The following is an 18,644-nucleotide window of genomic DNA, read 5'->3' as shown; positions in this document are numbered from 1 at the left end:
TATCTATTGATTCATTCTGGGGATTAAGTTTTATGAGACGTGTAAGGTATGCATGAATATTCTTTTTGTTTGCTTGTTTGTTTACATTCAGATGTCTACTTGCTCCAGCATGGACGTTTGCTGCAAAGATTTCCCAATTCCATTGATTTGCCTTTGTTCCCTTGTCAAAGATCAGTTAACTATATTAGTTAAGCTTTCTATTCTGTTCCACTGATTTATTTTTCTATTCTCCAGACAATACCATGCTGTCTTGAACACTGTAGCATTATATGGTAAGTCTTAAAATCAGCTAGAATCAATACTCTTTGTTTTGATTCAGTATTCTGTTGGCCACCCTGGGTCTTTTTCCTTTTTTTTTTTTTTTTTAAATTTATTTTTTTAAATTTATTTTTTATTTATTTTCGGCATAACAGTATTCATTATTTTTTCACCACACCCAGTGCTCCATGCAATCCGTGCCCTCTGTAATACCCACCACCTGGTACCCCAACCTCCCACACCCCCGCCACTTCAAACCCCTCAGATTGTTTCTCAGAGTCCATAGTCTCTAAATTTTAGAATCAGTTTGTCAGTATACAAAAAATAATTTGCTGGGATTTTTTTGGAATTGCATTGGATCTATATCAATAGATTCAATTTGGAAATAATTGACATCTTAATAATATTAAATTTTCTTTTCAACATAAAATATCTCTGCATTTATGTATCTATCCTTTGATTTCTTTCATCAGAGTTTTGTAGTTTTCCTCATATAGATCCTTTATATCCCACAGATTTTGCTGTGTAATATTTTCATTTTCATTTTGTTCAATGCATTTAAAAATTTATTCTGTGACTTCTTATTTGGTTCATATGTTATTTAATAACACATGAGGTAAGTTGTTTAATCTCCACATACTTTGGGATTTTCCAGCTATCATTTAAATGTTTTGTTATATTTATACCTATGTGTTTCAGTTATTTTGGTGCTAATATAAATGGTATTATGTTTTAAATTTCAAATTCCAATTTTTCATTGCTATTATATAGAAGAGCAATTGACTTTTATGTATTAACTTTGTATCCTGCAACCACCTGGCTATAGTTTTTTAATGGCTTCAGAAGTTTTTTGTTGATTCTTTGGGATTTTCTACGTAGACAATCTTATCATCTGCAAACATGGATAATATTTCTTCCTTCTCAAAATATGTACATCCTATTTCCTTTCCTTTTCTTACTGTATTAACTAGGACTTCCAGTATCACCTTCTGGAATCAACCTTACACCCCATGAGTGAATCCCACCTTGTCATGGTGAATAATCCTTTTAACGTACTGTTGGATCCTATTGGCTAGGATCTTGGTGAATATTTTCGCATTCATGTTCATCAGGGATATTGCTCTCTAATTCCTCTTTTTGATGGGGTCTTTGGTTTTGGGATCAAGGTAATGCTGGCCTCAGAGAAAGAGTTTGGAAGTTTTCCTTCCATTTCTATTTTTGAAACAACTTTAGTGGAATAGGTATTATTTCTTCTTTAAATGTTTGGTAGAATTCCCTGGGAAGCCATCTGGCCCTGGACTCTTGTTTTTTGGGGGAGGGTTTTGATTACTGCATCAGTTTCCTTGCTGGTTATTGGTCAGTTTAGATGTTCTTCCTCTTCCTGTTTCAGTCTTGGTAGTTTATAAGTTTCCAACAACGCATCCATTTCTTCCAGATTGCCTAATTTGTTGGCATATAGTTGCTCATAATATGTTCTAACATATATTTACCTATATTACCTATATTTGTTGTGACCTCTCCCCTTTCATTCATGATTTTATTTATTTGGGTCCTTTCTCTTTTCTTTTGGATAAGTCTGGTCAGATGTTTATTGATCTTATTAACTCTTTCAAATAACCAGCTTCTACTTTTGTTGATCTATTCTCCTGTACTTCTGGTTTCTATTTTATTGATTTCTTTTCCAATCTTTATTATTTATCTTCTCCTGCTTGGTTTATGATCTATTTGCTGTTCTTTCTCCAGGTCTTGTAGATGAAAGGTTAGCTTGTGTATTTATGATTTTTCCAATTTTTTGAGAGGAGCTCGGCCTGCTATGTACTTCCCTCTTAGGACTGCCTTTACAGTACCCCATATGTTTTGAATCAATGTGTTTTCATTTTCATTAGTTTGCATGAATTATTTAAGTTCTTTAATTTCCCAGTTGATGCATGCATTCTTTAGCAGGATATTCCTTAACTTCCAAGTGTTTGAGTTCCTTCCAAATTTCTTCTTGTTCCAGTTTCAAAGCATCGTGGTCTGAAAATATACAGGGAATGATCTCAATCTTTTGGTATTTGAGACCTAATTTGTGACCCAGTATGTGATCTATTCTGGAGAAAGTTCCATGTGCACTCGAGAAGAATGAATATTCTCTTGTTTTAGGATGGAATGTTCTGTAGATATCTGTGAAGCCCATTGGTCCAGTGTGTCATTCAAAGCCTGCATTTCTTTGTTTATCTTCTGCTTAGATGTCCTCTCCATTCCTGTGAGTGGGGTGTTGAAGTCCCCTGCTATTAATGTATTATTGTCAATACATTTCTTCACTTTGGATATTAATTGGTTTATATAATTTGCTGCTTGCACATTGGGGGCATAGATATTTACAATTGTTAGCTCTTGTTGGATAGATCATTTGAGTATGATATAGTGTCCCTCTACATCTCTTACTACAGTCTTTGGTTTAAAATCTAACTTGTCTGATATGAGGGTTGCTACCAAGCTTTCTTTTGAGGTCCACTAGCATGATAAATGATTTCTCCATCCCCTCACTTTCAATCAGGATGTATCTTTAGGTTCAAATTGAATCTTTTGTAGACAGCATCTGCATGGGTCCCGCTTTTTTTTTTTTTAAGATTTTATTTATTTATTTGTCAGAGACAGAGAGCGAGTGAGCGAGCGAACGCACAGGCAGACAGGGTAGAAGAGGGAGAAGCAGAGCCCAATGTGGGACTCGATCCCAGGACACTGGGACCATGACCTGAACTGAAGGCAGCCACTTAACCAACTGAGCCACCCAGGCATCCCTGGGTCCTGCTTTTTTTTTTTTTTTTTTTTAAAGATTTTATTTATTTATTTGACAGACAGAGATCACAAGTAGGCAGAGAGGCAGGCAGAGAGAGAAAGGAGGAAGCAGGCTCCCTGCTGAGCAGAGAGCCCGATGTGGGACTCGATCCCAGGTGGGTCCTGCTTTTTATATTCAATCTGATACCCTGTGTCTTTTGATTGGAGAATTCAGCTCATTTATATTCAGAATATTAAAAGATAGGAATTTAGTGCCATTGTATTGCCTGCAAAGTACCTGTTTCAGTAGATTATCTCTGTTACTTTCTGATCTATGTGACTCTTGGGTCTCTTTCACTTATAGTATCCCACCTAATATTTCTTGCAAGACTGGCTTGGTGGTCATGTATTCTTTCAGTTTCTCTCTGTCCTGGAAACTCTTTATCTCCTATTATCAGTGAAAGCCTTGGTGGATAAAGTATTCTTGGATGGATGTTCTTCTCATTTAGTACCCTGAATATATCTTGCCAGCCCTTTCTGGCCTGCCTGGTTTATGTTAATACTGATGTTATTTTGATGTTCATCCCTCCATATGTGAGGAATTTACTCTCCCTAGCTGCTCCCAGGATAGCTTCTTTGGCTCTAAGATTTGTAAGCTTCACTATTATACATAGGGGTGTTGATCTGTTTTTACTGATTTTGCAAAGGGTCCTCTCTGCCTCTTGGACATGGGTGCTTGTTTCCTTCCCCAGACTAGGGAAGTTCTCATGATTTCCCCAAGTGTACCTTCTAGCCCTCTTTCTCTTTCCAGCCTCTCTTGGATCCTGATGATTCTGACATTGGCTCTTTTTTTTTTTTAAGATTTTATTTATTTATTTGATAAGGATCACAAGTAGGCAGAGAGGCAGGCAGAGAGAGAGAGAGAGAGAGAGAGAGAGAGAAGCAGGCTCCCTGCTGAGCAGAGAGCCTGATGCAGGGCTCAGTTCCAGGACCCTGGGATGACGACCTGAGTGGAAGGCAGAGGCTTTAACCCACTGAGCCACCAGGCACCTCAGTTCTTTTCAATGTATCATTATACTTTCGAAGCCTTTCTTCATGGGCTATTAGTTGTTTTTCTCTTTTTCCCCTGACTTCCTTCTTTACCATCAGCCCGTCCTCTATATCACTTATTCTCTCTTCTGCCTCACTGACACTAGCTGTTAGCTCATCCAATTTAGACTGCATCTCATTCATAGCATTTGAAAAAAATTTTAATTTTTTAATAAACATATAATGTATTATTAGCCCTAGGGATACAGATCTGTGAATCACCAGGTTTACACACTTCACAGCACTCACCATAGCACATATCCTGCCCAAAGTCCATAACCCCACCACCCTCTCCCTACCCCCCTCCCCATAGCCACCCTCAGTTTGTTTTGTGACATTAAGAGTCTCTTATGGTTTGTCTCCCTCCTGATCCCATCTTGTTCATTCATAGCATTTTGAAGTTCAGCCTGATTAGATCTCATTCCACTTATAGAGATTCTGTATTGTCATTTATTCCTTTTTCAAGCCTAGCTGTTAACTTTATAATTGCTACCCTGAATTATATCTCTGACACCTTGCTTGTATTCTGTGGCTGAGAAGATTGTCTCTGGTTCTTTCCTTGTTGTGAGTTTATCCTTCTAGTCATTCGTTCCAAGGAAGGATGGGTGAGCAAATGAATAGAGTCTAAAATATCAACCACAACCCAGGCAAAATACACCTAGAAAAACTCTGAAGTGGCTGGAATCCACCACAGAAAAGCATTCAAAGCCAAAATGAACACAACAATGAAAGAAGGTGGGGAGGAGGGAAACTATGATTTCACAGGGTGGACAAAGCAGGATGATCTACTTGTTCTTCTTGTTCCTGTTGAATTTTGGTCTCTGTGTTCGAAGACACTACATCCCAAAATTGCAAAGAAAACAAAGGAGATATATATATATATATATATATATATATATATATATGGACTAAAATGAGACATAAATCTATAAAATGTAGATGTGAAAAAAGGTTATAAAGCGACTTAAAAACATAAATTGCTAAAATAAGAATCTAGTTGAGGGACACCTGGGTGGCTTAGTTGGTTAAGTGTCTACCTTCTGCTCGGGTCATGATCCCAGCGTCCTGGAATCAAGTCCCATATAGGGCTCCTTCCTCAGTGGGGAGCCCGCTTTTCCCTCTGCCTACTACTCCCCCTGCTTGTACTCTTTCTCTCTCACAAATAAATAAATTAAGTAAATTAAATAAAAGAACCTGATTGAAACAGGAAAAGGGTTTAAAAATGTAAAATTTCAGACTGAAGGAAAAACAAGTCATGAGGAAACACGTGGGGTTCAATGTATTATTTTCCCTTGGCTTTGGAGTTTTATAGTCCTGTGAGATCTATAAGCTTCTCACTCACCTATTCTTCTAGTCTGTCTTCTGTGCGAGGGGCCTACTATTCTGTTTTCAGGCCTGGGCAGAGTTGGGGACCTTATCAGGGGGATGGGCTCAAGATGAGCTGGTCCTCTGTGTGGCTTTTGTTCTCTGGTGGCTTCCCATGCCTCATCAGAGGGTCAGGGCAAAAATGGCTGTGCTGGGATCTCTGGCCCAAAGCCACAAGATCATAGTCTCCCTTCTTCAATAAACACTCCAGGTCAAACCATCTCCACTTCTGTGTGCACCAAACCAGAAGATTCTCTTGGTTTGCCCCTACTGCAGTTCTCCCTTTTGGCGGGCGGGGGAGGGGGTGGTCCCCGGCCTGAGAGCCACACTTAGTAGTTGTGGGCTCGTGGGTGCACTCTGCTCTGCTGCTCCCACATCATGGCTGGGAGCCCTCCTACTGTCCTTTCTGGGGCCACTGCCACCCTGAGAGTGCAGCTGTTGCCGCTCTGTCAGGGGATTTTTTTTTTAAATTTTTTATTTTTTCAGTGTAACAGTATTCATTATTTTTGCACCACACCCAGTGCCCCATTCAATCCGTGCCCTCTCCAATACCCATCACCTGGATCCCCCAACCTCCCACCCCCCGCCCCTTCAAAACCCTCAGATTGTTTTTCAGAGTCCATAGTCTCTCATGGTTCACCTCCCCTTCCAATTTCCCTCAACTCCCTTCTCCTCTCCATCTCCCCTTGTCCTCCATGCTATTTGTTATGCTCCACAAATAAGTGAAACCATATGATAATTGACTTTCTCTGCTTATTTCACTCAGCATAATCTCTTCCAGTCCCATCCATGTTGCTACAAAAGTTGGGTATTCATCCTTTCTGATGGAGGCATACTACTCCATAGTGTATATGGACCACATCTTCCTTATCCATTCGTCCATTGAAGGGCATCTTGGTTCTTTCCACATGGCCATTGCTGCTATAAACATTGGGGTACAGATGACCCTTCTTTTCACTACATCTGTATCTTTGGGGTAAATACCCAGTAGTGCAATAGCAGGGTCATAAGGAAGCTCTATTATTTTAAACAGCCCACACATTCCAGTTCTTTTCAGGGTGGTCAGGCAAAGAATGGTCTCCCTACCTGCCCTGCTCATGGTTTATGGCCACTGGAGCTGAAAGTCCCTTCTGGATTCACTGACCATAGCTAGTTTCCCTGGTCCACTACTTGGACAGTCTATCAGATCAGGCATCCCCATTCTTTGTGTGTCTCCTAGGATCCTGAGACCTCAGTGACCCACCTAGAATTCTATTCCTTTCATTCTGCTTGCCTCTTTCAGAAAGGGGTATCTCTCACTGGAGCAGATTCCTAAGGGTTCTGATTTTATGCTTCTGATTTATATCACTTTCCAGTAGTTGGCTCATGGAGGCTGCCTCCCCCCCTCCGTTTATCTTCTGATATTTCTCCACAGATTCACAACTCTGCACTTTCTTTCTTTTTTTTTTTTTTTAAGATTTTATTTATTTGACAGACAGAGATCACAAGTAGGCAGAGAGGCAGGCAGATAGAGAGTGAGAGAAGGAAGCAGGCTCCCTGCTGAGCAGAGAGCCCCATGTGGGACTCGATCCCAGGACCCCGAGATCATGATCTGAGCCGAAGGCAGCGGCTTAACCCACTGAGCCACCCAGGCGCCCATAACTCTGCACTTTCTACCTTGCAAAAAGCAGTTGTTTTTCTGCTTGTAGAGTTTCGGGTATATTTTTGTACATCTTGGGCTGAATTCATGTGTGTTCAGAATGGTTTCATAGATATCTAGCTAAACTTGAGGAACCAGATAAAGTATCTTAAATAAATAAATGCTGCTATCTTGCCTCCCCTGTCTACCCTCTCTAGTTTTTGTTTTTAAGATTTTATTTACTTATTTGACAGACAGAGATCACAAGCAGGCAGAGAAACAGGCAGAGAGAAAGGGGCAAGCAGGCTTCCCGCTGAGCAGAGAGCCCGATGTGGGGCTCAATCCCAGGACCCTGGGATCATGACCTGAGCTGAAGGTAGAGGCTTTAACCCACTGAGCCACCCAGGCAACACGTGTCTCTAGTTTTGATTGAGCATTTTATGTGATTTCAGGTTCTGTCCTCTCTTACTTTTTAAAATTTTCTTAAAAGATGTTATTTATTTATTTATTTGAGAGAGAGAGAGAACGCCTGAGTGGGGTGAGGGGCAGAAGGAGAAGTGGACTGCCTCTGAGCAGAACCCAATGTGGGATGTGGGGCTCGATCTATAGACTCCAAAATCATGACCTGAGGCAAAGGCAGATGGTTAACCAACTGAGCCACCAGGAACCCCTTTTATTGAGTCTTTATTTAAATTCCAGTTAGTTAACATATAGTGTTATATTAGTTTTAGGTATACAATATAGTGATTCAACACTTCTATACAATACCCAATGCTCATCACAGTAAGTGCACTCTTTAATCCCAATCATCCAGCTAAGCTATCTCCCCACCCACATCCCCTCTGGTAACCATCAGTTTGTTTTCTTGAGTTAAGAGTCTATATCATGGTTTACCTCTCTTTTATCCCCCTTTGCTTGTTTGTTGTTGACGCTTCCAGTCCTAGACGAGAGAAGAATTAGGCACAAATAAGTCAGCTGCAAGAGCTTGGGAACAGGGGACAACAGTCAAAAAGGACTGCTGCCACGAGCAACTCCACAGTCTCACTTTTATTTGGTAGAAAACAATAGCCAATAGAAGGATTGATGAAGGTCAAACATTAATCCCATCTTGCAGACAAGCAAGAAGGAGGATAAAGTTTATAGTTAAACAAGCACATTTAAAGGACTCATCTAACTAACAACAGGCGCTTCTGGGATGAGAAAGGAGCGATAAAGGATAAGGGAAGCAGGCGGTTTTCGTTCCACCCTGAGCTGACCGGATGTTCCTGGATGCTGGGCTTCCCAGAAGCAGGCAGTGTTCTGCCCTGGGCGGGTGGGGCATTCCGGCTGCCTGGTCTCTGTGAAGGGGCGGCATTCTGCCCTGAGCGAGCCAGGTATCCCCAGCTGCCCAGCTTCTGTGAAGGAGCGGCATTCCGCCCTAAGCGAGCGGGGCATCCCCAGCTGCCCAGCTTCACGGTCGTCCTTCTCCCCAAAGACCTATTGTCAGTATATGTATTTCTTAAGGCCATATCTAAATGTGCTTGGTAACTAGTAAAATCCTCCAGAGGTTACATTTTAAGTAACAAATTGTTCCGAGGGGCAGCAGCAGTTGTGTTTCTTAAATTCCATATATGAGAGAAATCATGATATTTCTCTTTCTCTGACTGGCTTATTTCCCTTAGCATTAATATTCTGTAGCTCCATCCATGTCACTGCAAATGATAACATTTCATTTTTTATGATATTTACCTATCTATCTGTATCTATCTAATATAAATATAAATGTAAATATAGTTATCTATCTATATCTACCCAATATAAATATAATACAAATAGTTATCTATCTCTATCTATCTAATCTATTCATCAGTTGGTGGACACTGGCTGTTTCTGTAATTTGGCTATTATAGATAATGCTGCTATAAAAATACGGGTGCATGTATATCTTTGAATTAATATTTTTTAATTCTTCAGGTAAATATCTAGTAGTGCAGTTGCTGGGTCATAGGATAGTTCCATTTTTTTTTTAATTTTTAATTTTTTATTTTTAACTTTTTTGAGGAACCTCTACTGTCTTCCACAGTGACGGCACCAGTTTGCATTCCTACCAACAATGCAAGAGGGTTCCCCTTTCTCCACATCCTCACCAACACCTATTGGTTTTTGTGTTGTTGAATGAAAGAGGTGAAAGACTTGTAATCTGAAAACTATAAAACAGAAACAGAAGATGACACAAATGGAAAGACATTCCCTGCTCATGGGTTGAAGGAACAAATATTGTTAAAATGTCTGTACTACCCAAAGCAACCTACACATTTAAAGCAATCTCTACCAATACCAACAGCATTCTTCACAGAGCTGGAACAAACAATCCTAAAAAAGGTCTTCAAATAGCCAAAGCAACCTTGAAAAAGAAAAACAAAGTTGGTGGTGTCACAATTCCAGATTCAAGTTATATTACAAAACTTCAGTGACCAAGACAGTAGGGTGCTGGCACAAACATAAACACGTAGATCAACAGAGTAGAAATCCCAGAAATGAACCCACAGCTATATATGGCCAATTAATCTTCAACAAAGCAGGAAATAATATCCAATGAGACAAAGATTGTCTCTTCAACAAATGGTATGGGGAAAATTGGACAGCAACATACAGAAGAATGAAACTTTGCCACTTTCTTACACAGCACACAAAAATAAATTCAAAATGGAATAAGAGCAAATGTGAGACCTGAAACCATAAAAGTCATAGAGGAGAACATTAGAAGTATCCTCTTTGACATGGCTGTAGCTGCTTCATTCTAGATAGGTCTCTGGAGGTGAGGGAAACAAGAGCAAAAATAACTATTGGGACTACATCAAGATAAAAAGTTTCTGCACAGTGAGGGAAATAATCAACAAAACTAAAAGGCAACCTATGAAATGGGAGAAGATATTTGCAAATAACATATCTGATAAAGGGTTAGTATCCAAAATATATAAAGAACTTATTAAACTCAACACCCACAAAATGAATAATCCAATTTAAAAATGGGCAGAAGACATGAATAGACATTTCTCCAAAGAAGATATACAGATGCAGGCGCCTGGGTGGCTCAGTTGGTTAAGCGACTGCCTTCGGCCCAGGTCATGATTCTGGAGTCCCAGGATAGAGTCCCATATGGGGCTCCCTGCTCAGCAAGGAGTCTGATTCTCCCTCTGACCCTCTGTCCTCTTATTCTCTCTCTTTCTCTCAAATAAATAAAATCTTTTTTTTTTAAGATGTACAGTTACACCACAGATGCATGAAAAGATGCACAACATCACTCTTTGTCAGGGAAATGCAAATCAAAACCACAATGAATTTTTACCTCACACCTGTCAAAAGGGCTAAAATAAAAAACACAAAAAAGAACAAGTGTTGGCAAGGATGTGGAGAAAAAGGAACCCCCTCATGTAGTGTTGGTGGGAATGCAAACATGTGCATTCACTATGGAAGACAGTGTGGAAATTCCTAAAAAAATTAAAAATAGAACCACTCTATGATCCAGTAATTACACTACTGGGTATTTACTAAAAGAAAAAAACTCTCGAATTTGGAAAGATATATGTACCCCTATGTTTATAGCAGCATTATTACAGTAGCCAGAAGATAGAAGCTTCCCAAATGTTCACTGATGAATGAATGGATAAAAAAGATGTGGTATATATATATATACAATGGAATATTACTCAGCCATAAAAAGAATGAAATCTTGTTATTAGCAACAACATAGATGAATCTACAGGGTATAATGCTAAAAGAAATAAATCAGACATAGAAAGACAAATACCATGTGATTTCACTCATTCGGGAATGATTTTATTAAAATAAAAAAAAACAAAGGGAAAAACGGCAAACAAAAAAATGAAAACATGGAGGCTTAAGTGGGTAGGAGAAGAATAAATGAAACAAGATGGGATTGGGAGGGAGACAAACCATAAGTGACTCTTAATCTCACAAAACAAACTGAGGGTTGCTGGGGGGAGGGGGGTTGGGAGAAGGGGGTGGGATTATGGACATTGGGGAGGGTATGTGCTTTGGTGAGTGCTGTGAAGTGTGTAAACCTGGTGATTCACAGACCTGTACCCCTGGGGATAAAAATATATGTTTATAAAAAATAAAAAATAAAAAAAAATTAAAAAAAAAAGAAAAAGACTCTTACCTATGGAGAACAAACTGATGGTTATAAGAGAGGAGGTTGGGGATGGGTAAAATAGGTGAAGGGGATTAAGAGTATGCTTACCATAATGAGCACTAAGTAATGTGTAGAATTTTCAAATAACTATATTGTATACCTGAAACTAATATAATACTATACATCAACTATACTGGATTTAAAATTTTTGAAATAGAATAACCAATGGGGAAAGGATAGTCTCCTCAATAAATAGTGCTGGGAAACTGGATATCCAAATATAAAAGTACAAAATTTGACCCCATCTTACACTACTCACAAATGTTAACTGAAAAGTGGATTAAGGACTGAAATATGAGATATGAAACCATAGAAAAAGAAAACATGGGGGAAACTCCTTGAAATTGATTTTGACAGTGATTTTTTGGATATGACACCAAAAGCACAAGCAGCAAGAACAAAAATCAACAAGAGGGACTATAACAAAATAAAATCGTTCTGCACAGCAAAAGAAATATTGAAAAAGAAAACCAGTAAGGACTCTGAAAAACAATCTGAGGGTTTTGAAGGGACGGGGTGGGGGTGGGAGGTTGGGGTACCAGGTGGTGGGTATTATAGAGGGCACGGATTGCATAGAGCACTGGGTGTGGTGCAAAAATAATGAATACTGTTATGCTGAAAAAATAAATAAATTAAAAAAAAAAAAGAAAACCAGTAAGGCAATCTACAGAATCAGAGAAAATACTTGTTGAGCCTCTGCCTTTGGCTGAGGTCATGATCTCAGGGTTCTGGGATGGAGCCCCGCATCGGGCTCTCTGCTCAGTGGGGAGCCTGCTTCCCCCCACCCCTGCCTGCCTCTCTGCCTACTTGTGATTCTCTCTCTGTCAAATAAATAAATAAAATCTTTAAAAAAAAATAATGGGCAGATGATTTGAAGAGATATTTTATCCAAAGAAGATAAGCAAATAGCGAACAAGGTACATGAAAACTTGCTTGACATCACTAATAATCAGGGAATGCAAATCAAAACCATAAATGAGGTCTCATCTTAAACCTCTCCGAATAGCTATTATGCAGAAAACAAACAAAACACGTACACACAAGAAATAACAAATGCCGGCAACAATGTGGAGAAATGGAAACTCTGACGCTTTTGGTAGGAATGTAAATTGGTTCAGCCACTACTGAAACAGTATGGAGTTTGCTCAAAAAGTAAAAAATAGAACTACCATATAATCCAGCAATCCCACATATGGGTATATTTATGGACAAGATGAAATCACTATTTCAAAAAGTTATCTTCACTCCCATGTTCATTGAAGTATTATTCACAACAGCCAAGATGTGGAAACAACCTAAGTCAACCTAAGTGTCCCTCAATGGAAGAATATTTATGTGCCATATATATTCATTATACATATATATGCATACACATATATATATACATATGTAAACACATATTTCATACATCTATGTGTGTGTGTGTTTGTATATGTGTGTGTGTACACTATAAAAACAGGAAACCCCACCATTTGCAAAAGCATGGACAGAACTTGAGAACATTATTCTTCTAAGAGAAATAAGTCAGAGAAAGACAAATACTGTACAATCTCTCCTACGTGTGGAATCTAAAAGCATCAAACTCATAGAAACAAGTAGAATAGGAGCACCTGGGTGTCTCAGTCATTAAGTGTCTGCCTTTGGCTCAGGTCATGACTCCAGGGTCCTGGGATCGAGCCCCACGTGGGGCTCCCTGCTCAGCAGGAAGCCTGCCTCTCCCTTTTCCGCTTCCTCTGTTTGTGTTCCCTCTCTCACTCTCTGTGTCAGACAAATAAATAAAATCTTAAAAATAAAGAAAAGAGGGGCGCCTGGGTGGCTCAGTGGGTTAAGCCTCTGCCTTCGGCTCGGGTCATGATCTCAGGGTCCTGGGATCGAGTCCCGCATCGGGCTCTCTGCTCAGCAGGGAGCCTGCTTCCTCCTCTCTCTCTGCCTGCCTCTCTGTCTACTTGTAATCTCTCTCTGTCAAATAAATAAATAAAATCTTAAAAAAAAAATAAAGAAAAGAAAAGAAACAAGTACAATAGTGCTTGCCAGGGGCTGAGGGGTGAAGAAAAGGAGAAATGTTGGTAAAGCACATAAATTCAGTTATAAGTACATAAATTCTGGGGATCTAAGGTATAGCATTATGACTATGGTCAAAATACTATATTATATATTTGAAAGTTGTTATCAGAGTATAGGTTTAGTGTTCTCACCACAACAACAAAAACATAAGGTGGTAATTATATAAGATAAAGGATATATTAGCTAACTTTATTGCAGTAAACATTTTGCAAAATGTACATATATAAAATCATCACATCATACACCTTAAATTTACACAATGTTGAATGTCAACTCTATCTCAGTAAAGCTAGAAAAAAGGTGGGGGGAAAGCAGAAAAACAGAAAAGTACAGGTATAGGTCATAGCTCATGCACAGGCTCACTAAAGACAGAGATGTGATCACAAAATTTTAGAATACTTCTCCTCTTCCCACAACATACCATCACATCAATGGGGCCCCTCTATAACAGAAAATTGCAACTGAAAGTAGTGCAGGACTCAGACCTTATTTAAGAAGGAGTATCAAAAGAAATCCAAAGACAACAGAGGAGAAAAAACCAAGCACATTAGAGGAAATTTTAACCTCTGATACCTATAGCTAGATGTAAAAACAGCTTCTAGGTAAATGAAACAGTAAAAAACAACTTCTGACAAGAAAATAAAAATTCACAGAAAAGGCCTATTTACTTCATTTCCTTTTACCTGATACAAAATGTCCAGCTTTCAGAAAATTTTACAGGATATGTTAAAAGAAATAAAGACAGAGCAAACATTAGAACCAAATTCAGATATGACAGAGATATTAGAATTACAGAATTTAAAATAATTTGCATTAATATACTAAGGGCTCTAATAAAAAGGTAGAAAACACACAAGAAATTGATAATGTAAGCAGAGACATAGAAAATCTAAGAAAGGGTTAAATGGTAATACTAGAGATGAAACCCAAATAAGTTGTATATAGTTTTTTTTTTCTTAAAGCAAAAGCCCAAACAATAAAGCAAATGTTTTCTCCAATTATCCCAAGAAAATTTGCCTACCACAGAGTGACTACTGCAATTGCTGCCATACAATCAATTGGAATTAGAATCTTCCATGAATTTGAAGATATGATGAAAAAGAAGCAATGCAAGCAAAACCTACCCTTAAAAATAATCTAAAATGAGGAACCTGAGATACAAAAACCTCTTTCATTCTTCTTCTCCTCTTGATAGGCAAAATTTTAAAAAAGTCATCTTTGTAAAAAGGCTTTAGATCTACAATGATTTGTTTAAGTATATAACAAGATTTTGTTCTTTTCTTCTGCTACTGATATGGTAATTATTTCAGGTGATAGATGTAACCTTCAAGATTTCATTAAGTGGGGTGGCCCAGTAACCTGGACTGCGTGGCCCAGTCAGTTGAGCATCTGACTCTTGGTTTTCCACTCGGGTCATGATCTCAGGGTTGTGGGAATGGGCCCCATTTCTGGCTCTGTTCTCAGTGTGGAATCTGCTTGTCCCTATCCATCTGGTCCTCCTGCTTGGGCTCATTCTCTCTGTCTCTGTCTCTCTCTCAAACAAACAAACAAACAAACAAACAAACAACAAATTTAAAAATCTTTAAAAAAAGATTTCATTAAGTAATGTCTGACAATTCATGCTGCTATTTGTAGAAGAAAAACCAAATGCTTAAGGATGTGAACAAGAATGACAGCAATCTGTTATCAGGCTTGGCACTTCCAGATTTGAGTAGAATCCATGTGATTGATCACTACGTACTCACTGAAAGAGTTGGCTAAAAGGTTTTTTGGGAAGAAAACATTCCAGGCAGAGGGGAAAACCTAGAGCAAAGTTAAAAAAGAAGATATGTTCTTGATCTGTTCAAGGAATAGCACAAAGGTTAGTGTGGCTAGAGCAGAGAAAAGATGATCAGTAGTGCAGTAGGAAATGAGGTCAGGATGGTAATGGGAGAACCAGACAGTTTGGACTTTGTTACAGTAAGGCTTTGCATTGTATTCTGAGTGAAATGGTAATCTAGTATTTCTCTTTTCAGGATGGGAGTGATATAGCTAAAGTCAGCCTTGCTGCCATGTTGAAAATGTAATGCAGGGAGGAAAGGGTAAAAGCAGAAAGATAGGCGCCTGGGTGGCTCAGTGGGTTAAGCCGCTGCCTTCAGCTCAGGTCATGATCTCAGGGTCCTGGGATCGAGTCCTGCATCGGGCTCTCTGCTCAGCAGGGAGCCTGTTTCCTCCTCTCTCTCTCTCTGCCTGCCTCTCTGCCTACTTGTGATCTCTCTCTCTGTCAAATAAATAAATAAATAAAATCTTTTAAAAAAAAAAAAGCAGAAAGATAGGACGCCTGGGTCGCTCAGTGCATTGAGCCGCTGCCTTTGGTTCTGGTCATGATCTCAGGGTCCTGGGATCGAGGCCCGCATCAGGCTCTCTGCTCAGCAGGGAGCCTGCTTCCCTCTCTCTCTCTCTGCCTGCCTCTCTGTCTACCTTTGATCTCTCTCTGTCAAATAAATAAATAAAATCTTTAAAAAAAAAAGCAGAAAGATATAATAAGAGGCTATTTCAGTAATCCCAGTGAGAGGTTATGATGACTTTGGGCATGGTGGTGGCATTTGGGGAAAAAATAGTGAGATTCTTTTGTGTTTCTTTTAAAGATTTTTATTCATTAGAGAGAGTAAATGAGAGCATGAGCAGTGGGGAGCGGCAGAGGGAGAGGGAGAAGCAGACTCCTCGTTGAGCAGAGAGCCTGATGTAGGACTTGATCCCAAGACCGTGAGATCATGACGTGAGCTGAAAGCAGATGTTTAACCAACTGAACCACCCAGGTGCCCCAAAATAGTGAGATTCTTGGTATTTTTTCAACTTTGAAAACTTCAAATCTATAGAGAACTTGCAAGAATCGGTCAATGAACATTCATATATCCTTCACTTATATTTACTAATCATTAACACCACATTCTCTCTCTACATATAGAGATATCTATATATCTATGTCTATATTTGTTTATGTGTATTTGATATATGTATACATATATATGAAATATATAGAGAGAAATAGAAAAGTAAGACACTGAATGATTTTTATAATATTACATGAATTTTACAAATGTTAAGTCATTTTATAGTCAGTTGAAGACATCATACTTTATACTGCAATACTTTATGTATCTATTTCCCAAGAACAAAGACATACTGTGATGGTTAATTTTTTGTGTCAGTTTGACAAGGCCATGGAGTGACCACATATTTGGTTAAACATTCTAGTAGTCTGTGAGGGAGTTTCTGAATGAGTTAACATTTGAATTGATAGACTGAGGACAGACGATTGCTTTCACTATTGTGGGTAGGCTTATCTGATCTTATGTTATTCCAATCTTAAAAGTAATGCATATGAAATTTCTTTATCAAGTGTAATTTATGCTATAGTTTTTAATATATAATTTTCAAGAAAATAAATATTTCTAAGAATTATTTTTAATCAGAATTATGTATTTAACTTTACTTTACTGAATGCTGTAGAGGGTTGATCAGTGGCCCTTCAAAAGATATGTCCATGTCCTAATAAGTGTTCTCTCTGGATGTTACCTTATTTTGAAAAAAGACTCTGCAGATGTAATTAATTAATCACCTTAGGATATCCTGGGTTACATAGGTGGACTCAAAATTCAATAGCAAGTGTCCTTACAAGACAGAAGAAAATATAGAAAAGAAGAGAGCCATATAAAGGTGGAGGGAGATACTGGAGCAATAGAGCCAAAAGGAACGCCAGAATAGAGCCACCAGGAGCTGGAAGAGGTAAGTATGGATTCTCCCTTAGAGACTCTAGAAGAAGTGAAACATTGCTAACACCTTTAATATCACAGTGTGGCCTCTAGAACTGTGAGATAATAAATTTCTATTTTTTAAAGCAATCAAGTTTGTGGTAATTTGTTACCATAGCCCTGGGAAATTAATACAGATGCTTTTATGCATTGTATGGTTTTTATTGTTTAGTTTGTTTTTAATTGGGAGCATATTCATAGGGAAAAATCATGTGTTTACAATGTTATTGGAAGGCTTTATCTAGTAAGCTGCACAACCCCCCCCCCCAAAAAAAACTCCAAAAAACCCCCACTAAGTACAAAAAAAGGGCTTACTAGTAAAATTATTTCTTTAAAAAAAATTATTTATTTATTTAAGAGAGAGAGAGAGTGAAAGCCCCAGCATGCACAAGGCAGGAAGGGGCAGAAGGAGCAGACCCTCTCCTGAATAGGGAGCCTGATGTAGGGCTCAATCCCAACAGCCTGGGATCATGACCTGAGGCAAAGGCAGACACTTAACTGACTGAGCCGCCCAGGCACTCAGTAAAATTATTTCTGCTAAGAATGCCTTTAGAAGCATACCAATCTACTTCTGAAGCTTCTTCTATTTGTCACAACAACATTTGATCCCAGAATTCTGGAGAGTGTCTGCTAAATACGTGATCCACCAGTTAAGGAATCAGATTAAGAAATAATACAGTTGAACTCAAGTCCTCTATTTTCAGAAATGATTAAAAGTGTGAAAGCATGCTTGAGAGGTGTCAAGTAACTCCAAAGGAATATTTTATCCAAAGTATTATCTATGACAATGACCACTTACAGACATTTAAAAAGTAATTCATATCCTTACAGTATTATTAGAACAGTTTAACTGGTAAAATCTGCATAAGTAATATCATAAATCTAATTTTTTTCTCAAAACTAAGAAAATTTTCTCTAAAAATGGTATAGTCATTAAGAATGTGAAATGTCGGGGTGCCTGGGTGGCTCAGTGGGTTAAAGCCTCTGCCTTCGGCTTGGGTCATGATCTCAGGGTCCTGGGATGGAGCCCCACATCGGGCTCTCTGCTCAGCAGGGAGCCTGCTTCCTCCTCTCTCTCTCTGCCTGCCTCTCTGCCTACTTGTGATCTCTCTCTGTCAAATAAATAAATAAAATCCTAAAAAAAAAGAATGTGAAATGCCCTTCAGTAATGTGTATTAATTTACTCAACATAAGAAAACTCATAGTGGTGGAAAACACAGTGAAATTAAGGAATGTGAGAAGGTGTTTAAATTTAATTCTGTCCTCACCAATATAGAGAATTCATATAGGGTGAAATTTTATAAATGTTAAGAATTTTAGAACATCAGGGGCTCCTGAGTGGCTCAGTAGGTTAAGACTCTGCCTTCAACTCAGGTCATGATCTCAGGGTCCTGGGATTGAGCTCTGCATTGGGCTCTCTGCTCTTCAGAGCGCCTGCTCCCCCCTCAACCTCTGCCTGCCTCTCTGCCTACTTGTGATCTCTGTCTGTCAAATAAATAAA

General features: G+C 38.8%; 1 long non-coding RNA gene across 1 annotated transcript; it reads left to right on the top strand.

Moving 5' to 3' along the window:
* The first annotated feature begins 229 nt into the window (after positions 1–229).
* Positions 230–16,806, top strand: LOC309862048. The gene is made up of 2 exons (XR_014310296.1): positions 230–272; positions 15,977–16,806. It is a non-coding gene; the product is annotated as an uncharacterized lncRNA (long non-coding RNA).
* The last annotated feature ends 1,838 nt before the right edge of the window (positions 16,807–18,644 follow it).

Source organism: Mustela nivalis (genome assembly GCF_964662115.1).
Source record: "Mustela nivalis genome assembly, chromosome: 3".
Taxonomy (NCBI): domain Eukaryota; kingdom Metazoa; phylum Chordata; class Mammalia; order Carnivora; family Mustelidae; genus Mustela; species Mustela nivalis.
This window is presented reverse-complemented; position numbering and strand designations above follow the sequence as displayed.